The 16809-nt window shown below is 40.7% G+C and overlaps 1 pseudogene; it reads right to left on the reverse strand.

Moving 5' to 3' along the window:
• LOC117719057 (large ribosomal subunit protein eL15 pseudogene) overlaps positions 1–14679 on the reverse strand; it is a 155257-nt pseudogene extending 140578 nt beyond the window's left edge.
• Between the last annotated feature and the right edge of the window lie 2130 nt (positions 14680–16809).

Below are 16809 nucleotides of genomic sequence, written 5' to 3' on the forward strand. Positions count from 1 at the left end.
TTTCCGTTCTTGTGACAGAATACCTTAGAATAGCAACCTTAAAAGGAAAACGTTTTCCTTGTGACATTAGATGTTTCAGTCCTTGAAAAGTTGAACACTTTGCTGTTAGGTTTGGGGCCAAGTGGAAATATTACTGCATATGCAATGGAGGAGGATGCTTACTTCACTACAATCGGGAAATGAGAGGAGCAGGAAGAGGAGGAGGCTGAGGAAAAGCATCCTTCAAAAGCAAGCTCTCTGCAGCCCTCTTCCTACAGGCGGGCCCACCATCCAGTTCTCACCATCTTCCAGTCATTCATTTAGTTACAAGAGTCCATCAACAGATTGTGTCAGTATCCTCACAATCTGACAGGAACCTGTTCCATAATTTCCTGACCTGCACAAGTCGCAACTCCAGCAAATGGTTGCTGGGAAGAATCCCAGTTGCAGTCATCGCCCATCAGCCATGGTTTGCAGAAAATTGAACTGAATTAGAAGAAATGAAACTTCAACCGGGAGAAAACTTTATTGAAAATGGAACATTAATTTTCACATTATGGGGAGGAACTAACTGGTGAGGATGTGGTCACCATGGATGGAATTAGTGACCTTATAAATGCTCTCTTGCTATCTCCACACCAGAGGAGGACACTGGGAGAAACTGGCCTTCTGTAGCCCAGCAAAGCCCTTTCAGAACCCAAACTTGCTGGCACCCTAATCTTGAACTTTTATTCTCCAGAGCTTTTATTCTCCAAAGCTATGAACAATAAATTTTGCTTCATGCCATAAAACCTGTGATGATGTGTTATTCCAACCCAGACCCACTGAAGACAACTCATCTCAGTTAAACCATGATTGCCTCTGTTCTACAAATGAGTAAACTAAGACGGAGAGAGATTAGAATATCTATCCCCTGCCATGCTACTGTCAGGGAGTGGAATGGCCAGAGCTGGAAGTCAGAGCTGCTCAGAAAAGTAGCAGGCTCAATATGGCAGAATCCCAGACCTGTTCCTTAGTGTTTTGACCTGAGCAATCTCAACCCAGAAAAATGGATGCTGAGAAGCATCCCAGTCGGAGCCTTTCAGCCATGGTCTGCAGAAAATTGAACTGAATTAGTAGAACTGCAGCTTCGACTAGGGAAAAAAAAAAAAAAAAAAAAAAAAAAAAAAAAAAAAAAAACTTTTATTTAAAATGGAAAGGTAATACTATTTGATTTCTCCAGACCACATCTCTCTGGGACCTGTATTTAGGATGTAGGTAAGGGTGGAAAGAGGTAGCCAATAGGTCTCTACCAAGGAAAATGGTATCTAGCTGCCCTCAGATGAACTGCCACCTACGTTACGGTATTTTGCAGCAGTTATTGGCAGAAGACAAAATTTTCCTCTTTGTAGGCTGTGCATTAGCTGTGACTCAAAGTGACTTAGGCTCAAAGCTGTTCGTTGGGCATTGAATAGGACAATGGGAACCACAAAGTCTCTCCATATAATCACAGGCCACGTCTGTTTTCCATTATAAAGCATGCCAGGCAACTAACAAAGGTGAAGCTTTTCCTGAGCTGCCACAGTCTGCCAAGACTACAGAAATCCCTCCTCTGCCTTGGTTCTCTCAAAGTCTGACCCTCACTCAGCCTACACCAGTCTCTTTGTTTAGAACTCACCCCCCACCCCCACCCCACCCCCCACCTCTGGTTTCCACCATCCTCCTAAGTACCTATGATCTCTTTCTCTTAGATGAGCCTGCTTCTACAGCAGCTTACTGGCACCAGCTTCTTCCTAATGAATGGTCTTGGCTTTTGAATTTTATCTTGTTATTCACTTGTCTTTGTGTAACATAGCTGGCTTCCCTGGGTTTTAAGACTCCCTCTCTGACATCACTCCTAACCCCACCCTGAATCATCTTTTCATCTGGAGTTAAAGAAATATGAGGATTCCTTAAAGAAGTAGAATATTGTACCTGGAAAGACAGACACTTAGAAGCACAGAGCCTATGTTTTACATGATACAAATTATTATTAGAGTGAATAAGACGGCAGCCTACACCCACTATAAGGAATTTTGTAATTATTACAATGGTCCAATGAGCAAATCCCCTGTCACCAAGAGTAACGATTTCTTACAGTTTTCAATGCCCACTTTCTGGGGGTATTGGAAAAAGGCTAAGAAGGGAAATGGGAGCCGACCTAAGAAGCCAAGGTCCTCCCAAGCTGTGCAATGATATAAAGTAAGAATCAGAAATCATCTCTCAACCAGCAGGAGAAACTACCACTGTCCATCAATCTTTCCTTGGGGCAACATCTCCTGAACCTCTTGATTCTTTTTAACAGTTTTGTAAAGTTGGTAGAGAATGAGAAGCCAGGATTTTATGCTCGCAGCGAAAGCAACTTCTTTCAATGTCGGTTACAGTAAAAAGCAGGAAATTCCTTCAAGGACCATGGTAGAAATTTGGTAGAAAGTTCCTGAGTATCAAAACCTGAATCCTGGATTGTAGAAGAAGCTGGTTTGGTTATATGGGCTATTTCCCATGTCCCTTGTCCATTGGGAAATGGTTCAGGTTTCAAGTTACAATCACCTAAAAGGTCAAAGCTATCTTTGCAGCAGCACATACCCCTAGGCTGTGTTTAGAAAGCATGGACAGGAAACACAAGCACTGCCAGTGGCTTGGGGAGCCTCTCTTGGAGCTCCTGGAACTGAAAACACAAGGATAAAAGATATAAAACAAAAAACCAAAACTGCTTCTAACCAGGCTTCAGCAAACTCCTACCAAAGGTTTTTATGTCAAAGGCTCAGTCTCCACAATATGAGGAAGTGATAGAATTTTTTGATGTTCGAGGAGGGGGAACACTGAGGGGGAGCCTCCAACCTTCTCAGAGGAGAAGGGGAAGGGATATGGGGAAAGAATGGTGGGGGGGGTTAGACCAAAAGGAAGGGGATAGTAGCTATCGTGATGTAAAGGGGATAGATAGATAGATAGATAGATAGATAGATAGATAGACAGACAGACAGACAGACAGATAGGAAGTCTGAAAATATAGGTGGTGGGGAGAAAGAGATTGGACATAATTGAATAAAATTAGGTCACTGAAACATTGTCTTCAAAGGGACTATATGGACCTCCATCCTCTCCTTCACACATTTATCCATCACACATTGCCTGCAGGATGTACTGACTTGCCACCAGCCAGAAAGTAACCACTGAAACTTCCAAAACCATCAGCCAAAATAAACCCTCCCTCTATTTAAGTTAATTATCTTAGGTATTTTGTTACAGTAATGGGAAGCTGACAGACATGGCATTCCTACACCAGTACCTTCAATAAAGGATTATTCTTGAAGCTGTGAGTTACTGTATTGATGGCTGGGGCTTTTACCTCTTTGAAATATTTTCTTTAGGAACCAATTCTAGCCACGGGCAGCAACAACACACATATACAGTCCTGGCTACTGAGAGTCTAAGGCCAGAAGATTACAAGTTTGTGGCTTGCATAGACAATTCTGGAGACCCTCTGTCAAAATAAAAAAAAAATAAAAAAAAAAAATAAAAAAAAGAAGGCTCTGTGGGAAAGTGGTTGTCTGGTTAGCATATGTAAGGCCCTGAGTTCATCCTTATTTCTGAAAAATTCATTTGATAATACTATACAGCCATTAAATAATATGTTTATAAAGAACATACAGGAACAATGCTAGGTGGCCAAATAGCATCTAGAACTTTCTCTGGACAAGTTAACCTTTTTGTATTATTCTGCAATTCTGGAAGGTAGCTCACGTTTCCATAACAAAATACACATCAGACTGATGAGCTTAACGCAGATTTATTTCTTATAGTTCTAGCTCAGTCGGTAGAGCATGAGACTCTTAATCTCAGGGTCGTGGGTTCCTGCCCCACGTTAGGCGCCAATTTGTTGCAGTAAATCTCTTGCCCATGGGGAGTCCATAGAATAAAGACACAAGTCAATAAATATCAAATGAATGCTGCATGCCTAGATTGGGCAGATTTACCATTAAACTACACTATTCCCCGGCTATGAGAGCTCTTAACAACTTGCGGTTTCCTAGGTCAAGGTCTTCTTTGTCTTCTCTCTCTCCACCAACTGCCCTCTGCTTCGACCAACTGGCAACTCTCCTGCTTCTCCCTCCTCACGGCTCCCTGGTCTTCCTCTTTTCCCCTTTCCCTGCCTCTGGCTCCTCCCATTCCTCTTCTACTGCCCAATCACTGGCTGTAGCCTTTATTTAACAAATTTGATTGGACAGAAGGTTTATAAGATTCACTCCTCCTTCGCAGCCCCTCCCAGGAGTGGAGTTACCATGACAACAAGAGGCTAGGGCTATCCACCACACAGTTGCCTATAGACTCAGTTACTGGATACATCTTGCCTTGAATGTGCCTTGAATGTGAAGTCTCCTTTGTCACTATTTTATCATATGACCCTTCTCCAGTATATGCAAAGAGAGAACAAAGGTTTTTTTTTTTTTTTTTTTTTTTTTTTCCTCCTGTAAGGTCATCAGTCCGATTGAGTCAATAGCAAGCCTCATGATTTCATTCTATCACCAGAATCTTTCACCAAACACTATCACAGTGAGGGTCAAGTCTACAGGCTGGTGAGTTCAAAGGAGAGTATACTTTATTCCACAAGAAGTATCCTAACAGCTAAACCCAAGTCAACCAAAACCACTTCGAGAATCTACACAGAAAGTCTTTGGTGGTTCAATATAGCTGCCCCCAAATAAAGAAATATCGACTTTATAAAACTTAAGTACATTTTACATAAGCTAGAAATAAACAAATTGCTGTTGAGAAACAATAGTACAGTCCCAACAGGCATGGGCACCACAGATAGTGTCTCCAAAAAAAGACACAGGCACGCCTCTAAAAAATATGAACATAAATCCTTGTAGGTGATAGATAGTGAAAAGTCTTCTAAAGGAAATACCACAGTATACCACCACTCTATAAGTCAGCAAACAGCTAGGGGCATACAGCTATTTGACAAAATATTGCAGAGGAATATTTCAGAAAAAATAAAGCCTGTGCTTAGGCTGCTTGATGAAACACAAAGAGATGCATGGCTAGGTGTGAGCGTGAGTGAGGGAGATGGGAGTTATGCACAGGGCCAGCCTAGCAGAGTCCTTAGGCCTTAGAGGGATTTGGGCTTTTCATCTGAGTAGAAGGGGGTGCCATTGAAGATAGAGGGATACAATCTAACTTAGCAAATGGTCATTGTGATTCTGTGCTTAGAACAGGCTCCAAAAGTGGGAGCAGAGAGAACAGCAGCTACAGAGCATTAGAAAAGACCAGGAGACAGTGATGGTGGCTCGGACACCAAAGATAATAATAGGTATTTGAAAAGTGGTCAGACTCTGTGCACATAACTGGTCCTCTGTATCCATGGGCTCTACATCCATGGATCCAAAGAACCTCAAATGAAAAGTATTTTTTTTTAAACCCACAAAAAATCACAAATCTCCTGAGTGTGTCTTATCATTTTCTCTAAAATTGCAGCTTTGTGGCTATTAAGATACATTTAAATTGTGTTGGGTGTTATTAAAAAAAATCCAGAGATGATCTACTCGATATGAGTCTATCTGGACATCTGTGCAATCACTGCAGCTTTGTATTTGCACAGTGAATTTGATATCTGCAAACAGGCTTTGTGCCAGTGGGAGGGGTCCTGGAAACAGTGTTCTGAGGCTATCAAGGGACTGTAATAACCAGAGGTTATTTCATTTCAAAGTCAGACCACTTCTCCTCTAGGACATAAGAGATGTCATACACACTTTCTTAAACTCCTAGTCAGGGACAGCATCTTCTACAGCCTTCTGGGAGTCAGGGTTTGGCTGCCCCATACACACTCCCCAGTAAGGAAAATGAAAGGTTTGGAAAAATAAGCCTTGAAGAGTTGCAGACTTAGACTTGAAAAATACCGTGTGCCAAGTGGCAAGTCACATATTCAAAAACTGACTCCATCTCTGGAATTTTATTTAAACCCACAGAGGTTCTGAAGGTGAAGTCTGCTGTGGGGTGTGCCCGGCCTAATCTCTTCTTAGTGTTCCTCTCCACCCTTGCATAAGAGTCAAGCTTTTGCCAAGAGGAAGGAGAATTGTGCACCTAAACACAATGTACCCTTTGAAGACTTCAAACCTCCCTGTGTGCCTCTAAAAGCCATACTGCACACACCTGCCTAACCAAATCTGTTCGTGGGTCGTATTCCAGCAATAAAAATTCTGATATTGGTTCTATTCCTATCTGGTTTGGGACCTCTTAGTTCCTTTTTTATTTAAGGACCACTCTGGCTAGCTGAGAAAGGGAATCCTTTCCTCTAGCCCTAAGCCAGGACCTCAATAGTTTCAACCGAAGTTACAGTCTAAAGAAAATAATAATAATAAATACACCCCCATGTTATATCTCTTCCATTCGCAAGCATGTGCTAAAATGGATCAAGCAGCCAACAAATTTAGTATTTCAGAGAGAAAAAGAAAAGACACAAAGAACCATTCTAGATAATGGGGGGGGGGTGCGGAAGAGACCTACTATAGATGCCTGGCAGGCAGCCATTCTGAGCAGTTTTACATTTTTAAACAGTACTTACCCAATGCTCTCCTTAATCCCATTAAATGAAAACTTTTTCTAATTTTAAAATTAAATTTCCTGTATTTCCTGATAGGCTTCCAAGCTAGTCTCCTTCCCTCCTCCTCTCTCGGTCCCTTGATACTTCTGTAAGAAGAGGGGCATTAGCATCCTGGCCAGATGCCAGTTGGCACAGTTGCCCTCGGCATCCCTCGTTGCCCCTGAGGTTTTCCATTGAGTTCAGATTGTTTCCTTACTTCCTGTTCTTAGGTATTGCCCTGAAGCTTGTGACTAGTAGCTGTGGCCTTTTCCCCCACCACATGGGGGCACACTTCAGTCATCTACCTTTAAGAATCTAATCTTGAGCTCCAGATCTTTCTAATTACTCCACCCCTTCTCTTCTGTGGAACTGGGGAATTGAACTCAGGGCTCCATGCAAAGGCAAGTTCTCTCCCTCCGAGCTCAGCCCTCAGGCCCTTCCAACTCTCATCCTCAACACACGTCCATTTGTTTGTTCACGCCTTCATAAAATAGGACCAAGAAGAGAAAATAAAACGAACGCTATCATCATATTGTATGTTAACACCAAACCAAAATAATTCACTCTGTTATAAAACTTACCTTGGTGCACACAAAATGGTGACTATCTGGCATTACTTCGAGAAAAATATTTCAATGACACCATGATTCAACATTTGCCAATTCAGTTTATTAGCATTCAGAATCCAAGGTTATCCTCGTAAGTGTATAAGGGCCAGTCAAAAAAAACACAGCAGTATTGAACTTATAATGCATTAATTATGCAAAGGTTCTGCTTAAAATTTCACTGATACCGCCTGTCTTCCCTTTGCCACTCATTTCTGTGGTGAACTAATTGAGAGATAGCATACCTTAAATCTTTTCACTGGACTCCCAAGCAGGTTAGGAAATTCTATCTCCATTTTTTTTTAAGGTGTTAAAAATTTTTGGGAATGAGTGGTACAGTATGGCAGGTTACATGAGAAAGACTTCCATAGAGTCGCACATTCGAATTTTTGGTTCCCAGTTGGTAGACTCTTTGGGAAGGCTTGATTAGCAGGTGAACTTCATGGAGGAAGTATGTCACTGCTCCATCTCTGTCTGCAGCTTTCAGATCAGATCTCCTGCACCCTCCACTGTTGCTCCAGCTCCATGATATGCCTACCTGTCACCACACTCCCTGCCATAATGGTCATGGATTAATCCTCTGAAACTATAAGCAAACCCCCAATGAAATGTTTTATGTTATGTTGTAGTAATTATTTTTAAAACAGCCACCAGTCAAGCCAACTGTCTAGGCTACGGGGGTTCTGCCTAGCTCAACCAGAGGCCACGTGCGCGCAACAGCTAGAATTGGCCAGCCAGAAACACCAGCCCTACCACCCACGAGACACCAGCATTGGAGATGGCTCTGCCAATCTTCCACGCTGTCTCTGCAAGGCTGGGCATTGCCCAGACCATCCCACCCACCATGCAGGCCCGGTAGGAAAATGAGACTCTAATGCTTAAAAATTAATCAAAGGCTTATATATTTGGTAATGATCAATAACAAGATGCCCTTACAATCAGAGTTGTAACCCAATACCCAACCTAGATATATCAACTACCTTTGACTGCTACAGACAAGCAAATATCAGCCTCCATGTCCCCCTCTCTTGTTCTCCCCATCTCACCCTTAGCTCCTCCTCTTCCTTCTTCTCCTTCTCCCTTACTCCTCCTCTTCCTCTCCTTACTCCTCCCACCTTAGCTTCTTCTACAATGTTACAAATTGCCTTGGTCATGATGTCTCCTCACAGCAAATACAACAGTCACGAATTACATACTGATTCAGTTTTGGAGATAGAAATATATAAAGTACCACCTGGTTTATAAACCTAAACCTTTAAGATTCTTTCTTCAGCCAGGTGTTGTTACACATGATTGTAATCCCAGCATTTAAAAGGTGAAGGCTCTAACATCAGGAGTTCAAGTCTAGCCTTGGTTACATAGTGATTTCAAGACCCTAGCAAGAATTTACTTTGAAATAATGTTATTTATTTTCAACATCTCATATTTTAATAGTGAGCTGGTGCTATGGCATAAGTCATAAACCATAGCACTAGCTCATTATATAAAATCAAATCGAAACTTAATCTGTACTCTAGCACCATTAAAAGATGGGCACTCTAGAGGAAGATTGCGATGAAGGTTCTCCTACAATCACCCTACAAAGCACCCTTCAGAACCGACCCCTTTCTTCCCCTTCTGCCTTCCGCCACTTGAAGTCAAACAGAGGTGAGGCCTTTAGATGTTAACCCCGCTGCTGCCTGCACCTGTGTTCCAGCTTCCAGAACTGTGAGTAGGACATTTCTGCTCAGTATAAATCTCTGGGCCAGTGTTCTGCTACAGCAGAGCCAACAGATTAAGACAGGTGAAATACATGTCTTTAAGGTAGTGCTGTTGAGAAGAAGAGCACGTCATATCACTTTGGAGGGATATGTACCTAGAAGTGCATAAAATTTTAACTGGCAACCTACCTTTGTTTGATAACTTAAATTTATACTACTATAATTGAAATTCTATGCAGTACAAAATGTGGACAGTCACTACCTCAATAAAAAAATATTAAACTCCTATTGTATTTTCCAGGGAAGTATAATGAGAGATGGGGGTCTTCTGTTTTGTATATACTGTGTGTGCTAGCAAGTCTAAAACTCACAGAGCAAATCAGCACCCAAAACTTCAGCAAAACCAGTTAGCTGCAGTCAGTGGAGTGAATCCCAGAAGGAAGAAATTGGAAAATCTGTGCCAATCACTCTAACAGTTGTGGTCTTTGGGATCCTCAACTGATTTGTTGAAACCTGTCCACCTATCCACAGGATAAAATGTGTTTTACTCAGAGTTTCATCATGTAAGTATTAGCCATATCTGAAACACAGACTAGACACTGTGATACACTCTTAGACCCAGCATTTGGAAGGCAGAAGCAGGAGGACTGGCAAGTTCAAGGCCAGAACTATGTTCCGAGACTTTTTCTCAAACCATAGACAACAAAATAAAATACCTTCATAGTAAACACTTCTAATGTGTTTGGCCAAACAACTGGCCCTATAGCATTACCAAGGTGACATATAAAATTGGAAAGTATATATGCACAAGTCCCATTAAAAAGTACATGTGAGTGTGACTTTATAAAACTTGCAAAATTTAACTAATTGACACAATGAAGCCATATCCTGGAAGCAGACCACTGGCCACCACTGTTGGCATCTGCTCTGGGGAGTTCTTACGTAATTCATGATGTAGTGACTACAGGTGCCGTGATCCATAAACCAGGACTGGACATGATAAGCATAGAAGTTGTAAGCAATGTTTACTCTCTTCAGTGATTTTTTTAGATTAAAATGGATATGTAAAATTGGAAACATTCATTTACAAATGTCTACTTGGTATCCATTGGTTTGAAGCCCTAGAAGATTTATGAGGATTGAAGTCTTAGATCAATAATCACAAACTTTAAAAAAAAAAAACCAAGTATTTTATATATAACCCACACATTTATAAGTTGAACTCTGAACTAGCTCAGTCAACCCTGGGGGACAGTGTGCTTGGTTCTAGGTCTGCCTACACCAAGCTAGATGAGCTTAACGAATTCTCGAAGAGAAAAGAATGACCTAAGATAGTTTGAGATCTTTTGTTTGGTTGGTTGGTTGGTTTGGTTTGGTTTGGCTTGGCTTTACATCTTAGAGATGCCACTTTATTCATTAAATTGGTTTTGTATGAATATATCTATGTATGTGTGTGCTTGTTTGTCTGTACATGGATATACATGGATGCACTTGTGTTTGTGTGTGCAAATGGAAGCCAGAAGAAAACTTTCAACGTCATTCCTCAAGTGTCATTTTCTTTTTTAAATAATTGGTTTTCCGGCAACCAACAGATTGGAAAAAGATCTTAACCGATCCTACATCCGATAGAGGGCTAATGTCCAAGATATACAAAGAACTCAAGAAATTATACTCCAGACAACCATATAACCCTATTAAGAAATGGGGTACAGAGCTAAACAAAGAATTCTCAGCAGAGGAAACTCAAATGGCTGAGAAGCACCTTAAGAAATGTTCAACATCCTTAGTCATCAGGGAAATGCAAATCAAAACAACCCTGAGATACCACTTCACACCAGTCAGAATGGCTAAGATCAAAAACTCAGGTGATAGTAGATGCTGTCGAGGATGTGGAGAAAGAGGAACACTCCTCCATTGTTGGTGGGATTGCAAGCTGGTACAATCACTCTGGAAATCAGTCTGGCGGTTCCTCTGAAAACTGGACATAGCATTACCTGAGGATCCAGGTATAACCACTCCTGGGCATATACCCAGAAGATGCTCCAACATATAATAAGGACATATGCTCCACTATGTTCATAGCAGCCTTATTTATAATAGCCAGAAGCTGGAAAGAACCAAGATGTCCCTCAACAGAGGAATGGATACAAAAAATGTGGTACATCTACACAATGGAGAATTACTCAGCTATTAAAAAATAATGAATTCGAGAAATTTTTAGGTAAATGGATGGATCTATAAATTATCATCCTGAGTGAGTTAACCCAATCCCAAAAGAACACACATAGTATTTACTCACTGTTAAGCAGATGTTAGCACAAAAGCTTGGAATAGCGAAGACTCAACCCGCAGACCACATGAAGCTCGTGAAGAAGGAAGACCAAGAGGGGACGCCTCAGTTCTACTTAGAACAAGTAACAAAAATACTCAAGGGAGCAAATATAGAAACAAAACATGGGACAGAAACTGAAGGAGGGGCCATCAGGAGACCATTCCACCTGGGTATTCATCCCATGTATAGTCACCTAAGCTAGACACTGATGTGGATGGCTGGAAGTGCATGCTGTCAAGAATACGATATAGCTGTCTACTTAGAGGTCTGCCAAAGACTAACACATTCAGAGGACGATGCTCACAGCTAACCACTGATATGATCAAGGGTTTCCCAATGGAGAACTTAGAGAGAAGATTGAAAGAGCAGAAAGGGTTTGTGACCCCAGGAGGAAAGCAACAATTCCAACCAACCAGAGCCCCCCAGGGTTTAAACCACCAGCCTGGGAGCACATAGGGAGGGACCCATGACTCCAGCAGTATATGTAGAGGAGGATGGCCTTGTCAGGCATAGGTGGGAGAGGAGTTTCTTGGTCCCATAAAAAATGAACACAGAGTGGGGGGGGAATGTGAGAGTGGAGAGAGGGTAGTGGGGGGGGTAGGTGCAGGCACTGCCTCATAGAAGCATGAGGAAGGGGGATGGGATAGGAGGAGGTTTCTGGGTGGTGGGAGGAAGTGGGGTAAGGTGATAAAATCTGAAAGGTAAATATAATACTCAATTTTTTAAAAAGAGATGAAAAAAGGGGAAAAGGAGAAAAAAGAAAGAAAAATAGGAGATTTAATAACACAAAGAAAAGGATTTAGAAATTTAGGAGGCAGTTTATGTTAATGGAAACAGCATCACAGAAACTGGAAAATCACACCCTCATAGAAGCACAAGGAGGGGGGATGGGATAAGGGGTTCCTGGGTGGTGGGGAGAATGGGATAAGGGGATAAAATTTGAAATGTAAATATTACAACCAATTTTAAAAAGGGGGAAAAAAGAAAAGTTGTTAGAACCAACATCTTTTAAAAAAAAATGTCAGCCTTCTAGGAAAACAATTTTTTTTTCTTGATACTAAAACTTGTTCTGAGAATTGTATATTGCAGAATACACAGCCTTGGTGTATCTACTCATCAAGCATACTGAGCAGACCTGCCCAAACCTCCATGTCCTGGAATTCCATCTGGATGCAGTGAAGACACAGCCTCAGAGGCTTATCAATTTACTCTTCCTCCAACCCCTCTTCTAATATCTCAACGCCCTTAATCAGCTTGAAGAAGTTAAAGAAGAGTCAGTGCCCCTATGTCCTGGGCTTGGGGACTAAGGTGGTTAATATTGGTCTGTCTTTCTAGGGAAAAGTAGTGGTTTTGTTGGAACAGGGAGGATTAGCTAGAAATTATTGCATAGCCATAACCTATTGGTAGAAATCTGTATAATTAATATCAAGATGAAGTTATAATTTCTTAAATGGTACAAAATTTACTTTGATTTCAAATTTAAGGTTTTCATTGGTATGAGCTTCTTATTGATATAAAAGTGATATGAATATTGATACTCTCATGGGCATTGTGCCTGTATAACACATTTAGGAATACAAGGCTTAGACCCAGTCCTTTTTTAGCTTTTTTAACTGATTTGGGACGGTTAGCCTATGAGTTAAGGGACTATAGCAAATTCAGGGCTTTGAGTTTATTGTTAGGGTGTTTTCCATATTTTATTTAGAAATAGCTGAGGGGAGTTAACAGACAACAGTCCAGGTTACCTTACATGGATAGTTGGTTTTCAAAACATCAGAAGTTCATAGAACTGACACTACAAATATTTATATATTAATGTTAATTTTGATTAGAGACCTGTCTGCTCCTGACAGCTTCCTGTCATGGATTCTAAGAAGAAATTGAGCATCCTTGGAGTTACTCCAGTTGTGTGGTGACAGCCACTAGGCAACAATTGCCTCTTTCCATCTACAGACAAATTACTGTCCAGAAAAGGACACACTTGCAGAATAGTCGACTGATTATATCTGCCTAGACAGAGTAATCAGCCGTTAATAATTCTGCATCACTAAGGTCTGTCAGATGATTCTGAGCCAGAAGGCTGAAGATTTGATGCTCCAACGTTCAGTAGTATAGGGGCTTTCCAGGTGTTCAGCAGTCTCTATAAATTGGCTAAGTTTTAGAAGCTATGCTTAGTGCTTCCCATAATTTCAGTTAACTCAGTCATTCTGGATTTCTGACGGGGTTGAAGACCTATAGTCTCATAGCCAATCCTGGCTATTTACTTTGCCAGAAAAGATTTGAGTGGATGGTTTTCAGCTGACATTCATTCTAAAGCCAAGGAAAAAGCCAGGGTCAAAAGTAAGTGTTTTAGTTAGGAGAGATGACAGAGGTTCTGGTTAGTCAACAAAATGATGTACTGGGTATTAGGACTATCTTGTACCTCACTGGTACAATTAGGAGTAATTATGCTCTAATTGCATTTTGAGAGAAAAGTTTTATTTTAACGGGAAGGGTGAAGCTAGGTGATGAGAGAGAGAGAGAGAGAGAGAGAGAGAGAGAGAGAGAGAGAAGGGGGGGCATGGAGGCAGATGTTCACGTGTCTCCACCAGTCAAAGATAGTTTATATATCTAGGATGGGTATTGGGTTACACTTCTGATTGAGCATTACCAAACTTATAAAACCTTTGATTAACATTTTAAAAAATGTATAAAAGCAAAAAGGAAAAGGGGGCATGGGATAGGGGTTTTCTAGGGAGGGAAAATGGGGAAAGGGGATGGCATCTGAAATGTAAATAAAATATATTTAAAAAAAAGAAAAGAAATAATAATTGGTTTTCTTGAGCCAACCTCAGGCTCTCCCCAGAGATCCATCATCTGCCCACTGCTCCCCTGGCCTCTATCAGGCCTGTTGAACAAGAGTATCAAGGCCCACCAAACAAGGAACATCCATGCCTACTACACAAGGAAATGAATCAAACTGTTCAAGACCTGAGAATAGAAGCGATCAAGAAAACACTGAGGGAATCCTGGAGATAGAAAACTCAGGGAAGAGAACAAGAACAATGGACGCAAGCATCACCAACAGAATACAAGAGATGGAAGACAGAATCTCAGACATAGAAGATGTGATAGAAGAAACTGATACATTAGTGAAAGACAACGTTAAATCTAAAAACTTCCTGACCTAAAACATCCAGAAAATCTTGATACTATGAAAAGACCTAACCTAAGAAGAATAGAACTAGAAGAAGGTGAAGAGTCCCAGCACCACGGACCAGAAAATATTTTCAATAAATAAGTGGTTTATTCTGAGATGATAATGATATCATTTCTCTATTTCTCTCCTTCCACCACTTTCTTCAAATTCCTGGCCTCTTTCTCCTCTGTTGTTAGTTTATTGATCACTGGCCTGGAACTTACCTCGTAGGCTAGATTGGCTGACTGTTGAGCTGCAGCAACCCGACTATCTCCAACTCCCATTGCTGGGATTACAAGCATATCTTACCATGTCCCGTCAGCAAGTTCTGAGGATCAAGGAATCTCTCATACTTTCAGGGCAAGTACTTTACTGACTGAGATATTCTCCCAGTGTCACTAAATTAGGTTTCTACAAAAATAACTTTTCACTGAAGGGTTCATTTGTCCCATGATACGCATGCACTTGAGCCTTTTTTTTGTCATTGTTCGAAGAATAATATAAAACTGTATAAATGAAGATCATCATCGGGCAGCCTTTACTTTTACAAGCAATGGCCCCAGGCAGCTATAAAGTGAACAATTTGTCACTAAAACCCATTTCCCACCACTTTCCACAACACTTATAGTAACACTGGAACATGTCTGATTCATCTGTTAAATTATTTGAGGCATTTTTACATGTCTCATTCTACTGGAGTCTCAAGTTAAGCAAGCAAAAGCTCTGACTGAAGTAGGTAAGGTGAGTCTGTGAATAAAAGCACCTGCCCTGTGCCAAGTCTGATGATCAGAGTTCAATCCCTGAGCCCCAGCTCAGGAAGGAGGTAACCAACTCCCCCACTGTCCTTTGATCTCCAGTCATGCCACACGGAATGAGCACAAATGTGTACACAAACAGAGGGGGTGGGGGTTGTCTGCCCGGTCATACAAAACAAACAAATAAATGTCATAACTTTCAAAAGAGAGTCTATCTCTATTTGCGTATAGGAAAGCTATGTTGAGGAAAAATGAATTATCTGACATTATGGAGTCAAACAGCTCACTGTGGCTTGTACAGGATTCCCTGACTTCTTGTGGTGTCCCTGGCTAATTCGTACAAACATCTATTGCAGCAGCATTTCTCCTGGGAATGAACCTTGCTTTCTCCGGCACCTAGTTCTGTTCCTTAGTGCCCTTCTCTCACAGACCCAATAACAAATCCCAATAACAAATACACATGGATGCTATTGCCCTTGTAGATGTTTCCTTTTAGATAATATAGAAAGAATCTAAGAAAAGTTATCCAAAGACACGGCTTAACCTCACGTTAATGCCAAACGGCATGCTGCAACACCTGCATACTTGGAGCACAAGAGCTTTGTTACTTTTTAATCACAGTGGTGCATAGCTGGCCCTGGTATGTTCCCAGAACAGCCAGGAAAATGCCACTACAGATAACGTTCTATACAGTTCAAACTCTAATCCAGAGGAAGTTGTCATTAATTGAGCATCCACCTCTTACAAGGTAGTGGCTCACAGGATGTTGAAAGGCAAAAAAAAATTGCTGAAGAGAAAAATCTTTGATCAGCAATAGCCAGGGAGATTTTTTTAATATACATATATATAAATATATGTGTATATATATATGTATGTATATATGTGTGTATATGATTGTGTGTATATGTATGTACATATACATATATACATATACGTATATACATATACATCATATACATCATATACATACAATCATAGAATTTAACTTTCTAACTGAAAAATAACATCCTGTTTAGCATAAACATGTTCTGTCATAATAAGTTCTTCTCTCAAAGCTTTTCTTTGGGAAAAATATGAAAATCAAGGGATAGGGACACAAAGAGAAATGATAAAGCAGAAAGCCTCAAAGGAGAGGCCACTCCAAAAAAAATAAAAAATAGTAGCACTGTTATGTGAAAAGAATGAAGGAGTTTCTTCTGATAGAAGTGATGTGATGAATCTCCTGTCTTTTGAAGGTCCACTTTAGCAGTGGCAAGCTAAAGGCTTATGAGAAAGTAGGAATAAAGACATTAATCTTTTTAAAAAGTTTACTTGGTCTCTATAACTTTAAGTATACTGGAAAAATCTATAGAGCTGGACTTCTAAAGAAAAGGGCTGTAAATCTGTAACAGGCTAGATGTAGCTCTTAGACGAATGTCTATTGTCTAAGTACTTTCACCAGACTGACAGTGAGAAGGGACCAGAAGCTTTTATTCACCAGTACTTGGTGATGTTTACTATATAATTTACTATATGAATATGTTTTCTACAAATGGAATATTGTGTTATATTAAATAAGTTATCTGAATGAAGACATCATCTGAGAGATGGTACTAGATCTCAGACTAGGTGGATGGAAGATATGCCTGGCTACTGCATCTCAGAATCTAATACTCATAA

Source organism: Arvicanthis niloticus, chromosome 13 (assembly GCF_011762505.2).
Source record: "Arvicanthis niloticus isolate mArvNil1 chromosome 13, mArvNil1.pat.X, whole genome shotgun sequence".
NCBI lineage: Eukaryota > Metazoa > Chordata > Mammalia > Rodentia > Muridae > Arvicanthis > Arvicanthis niloticus.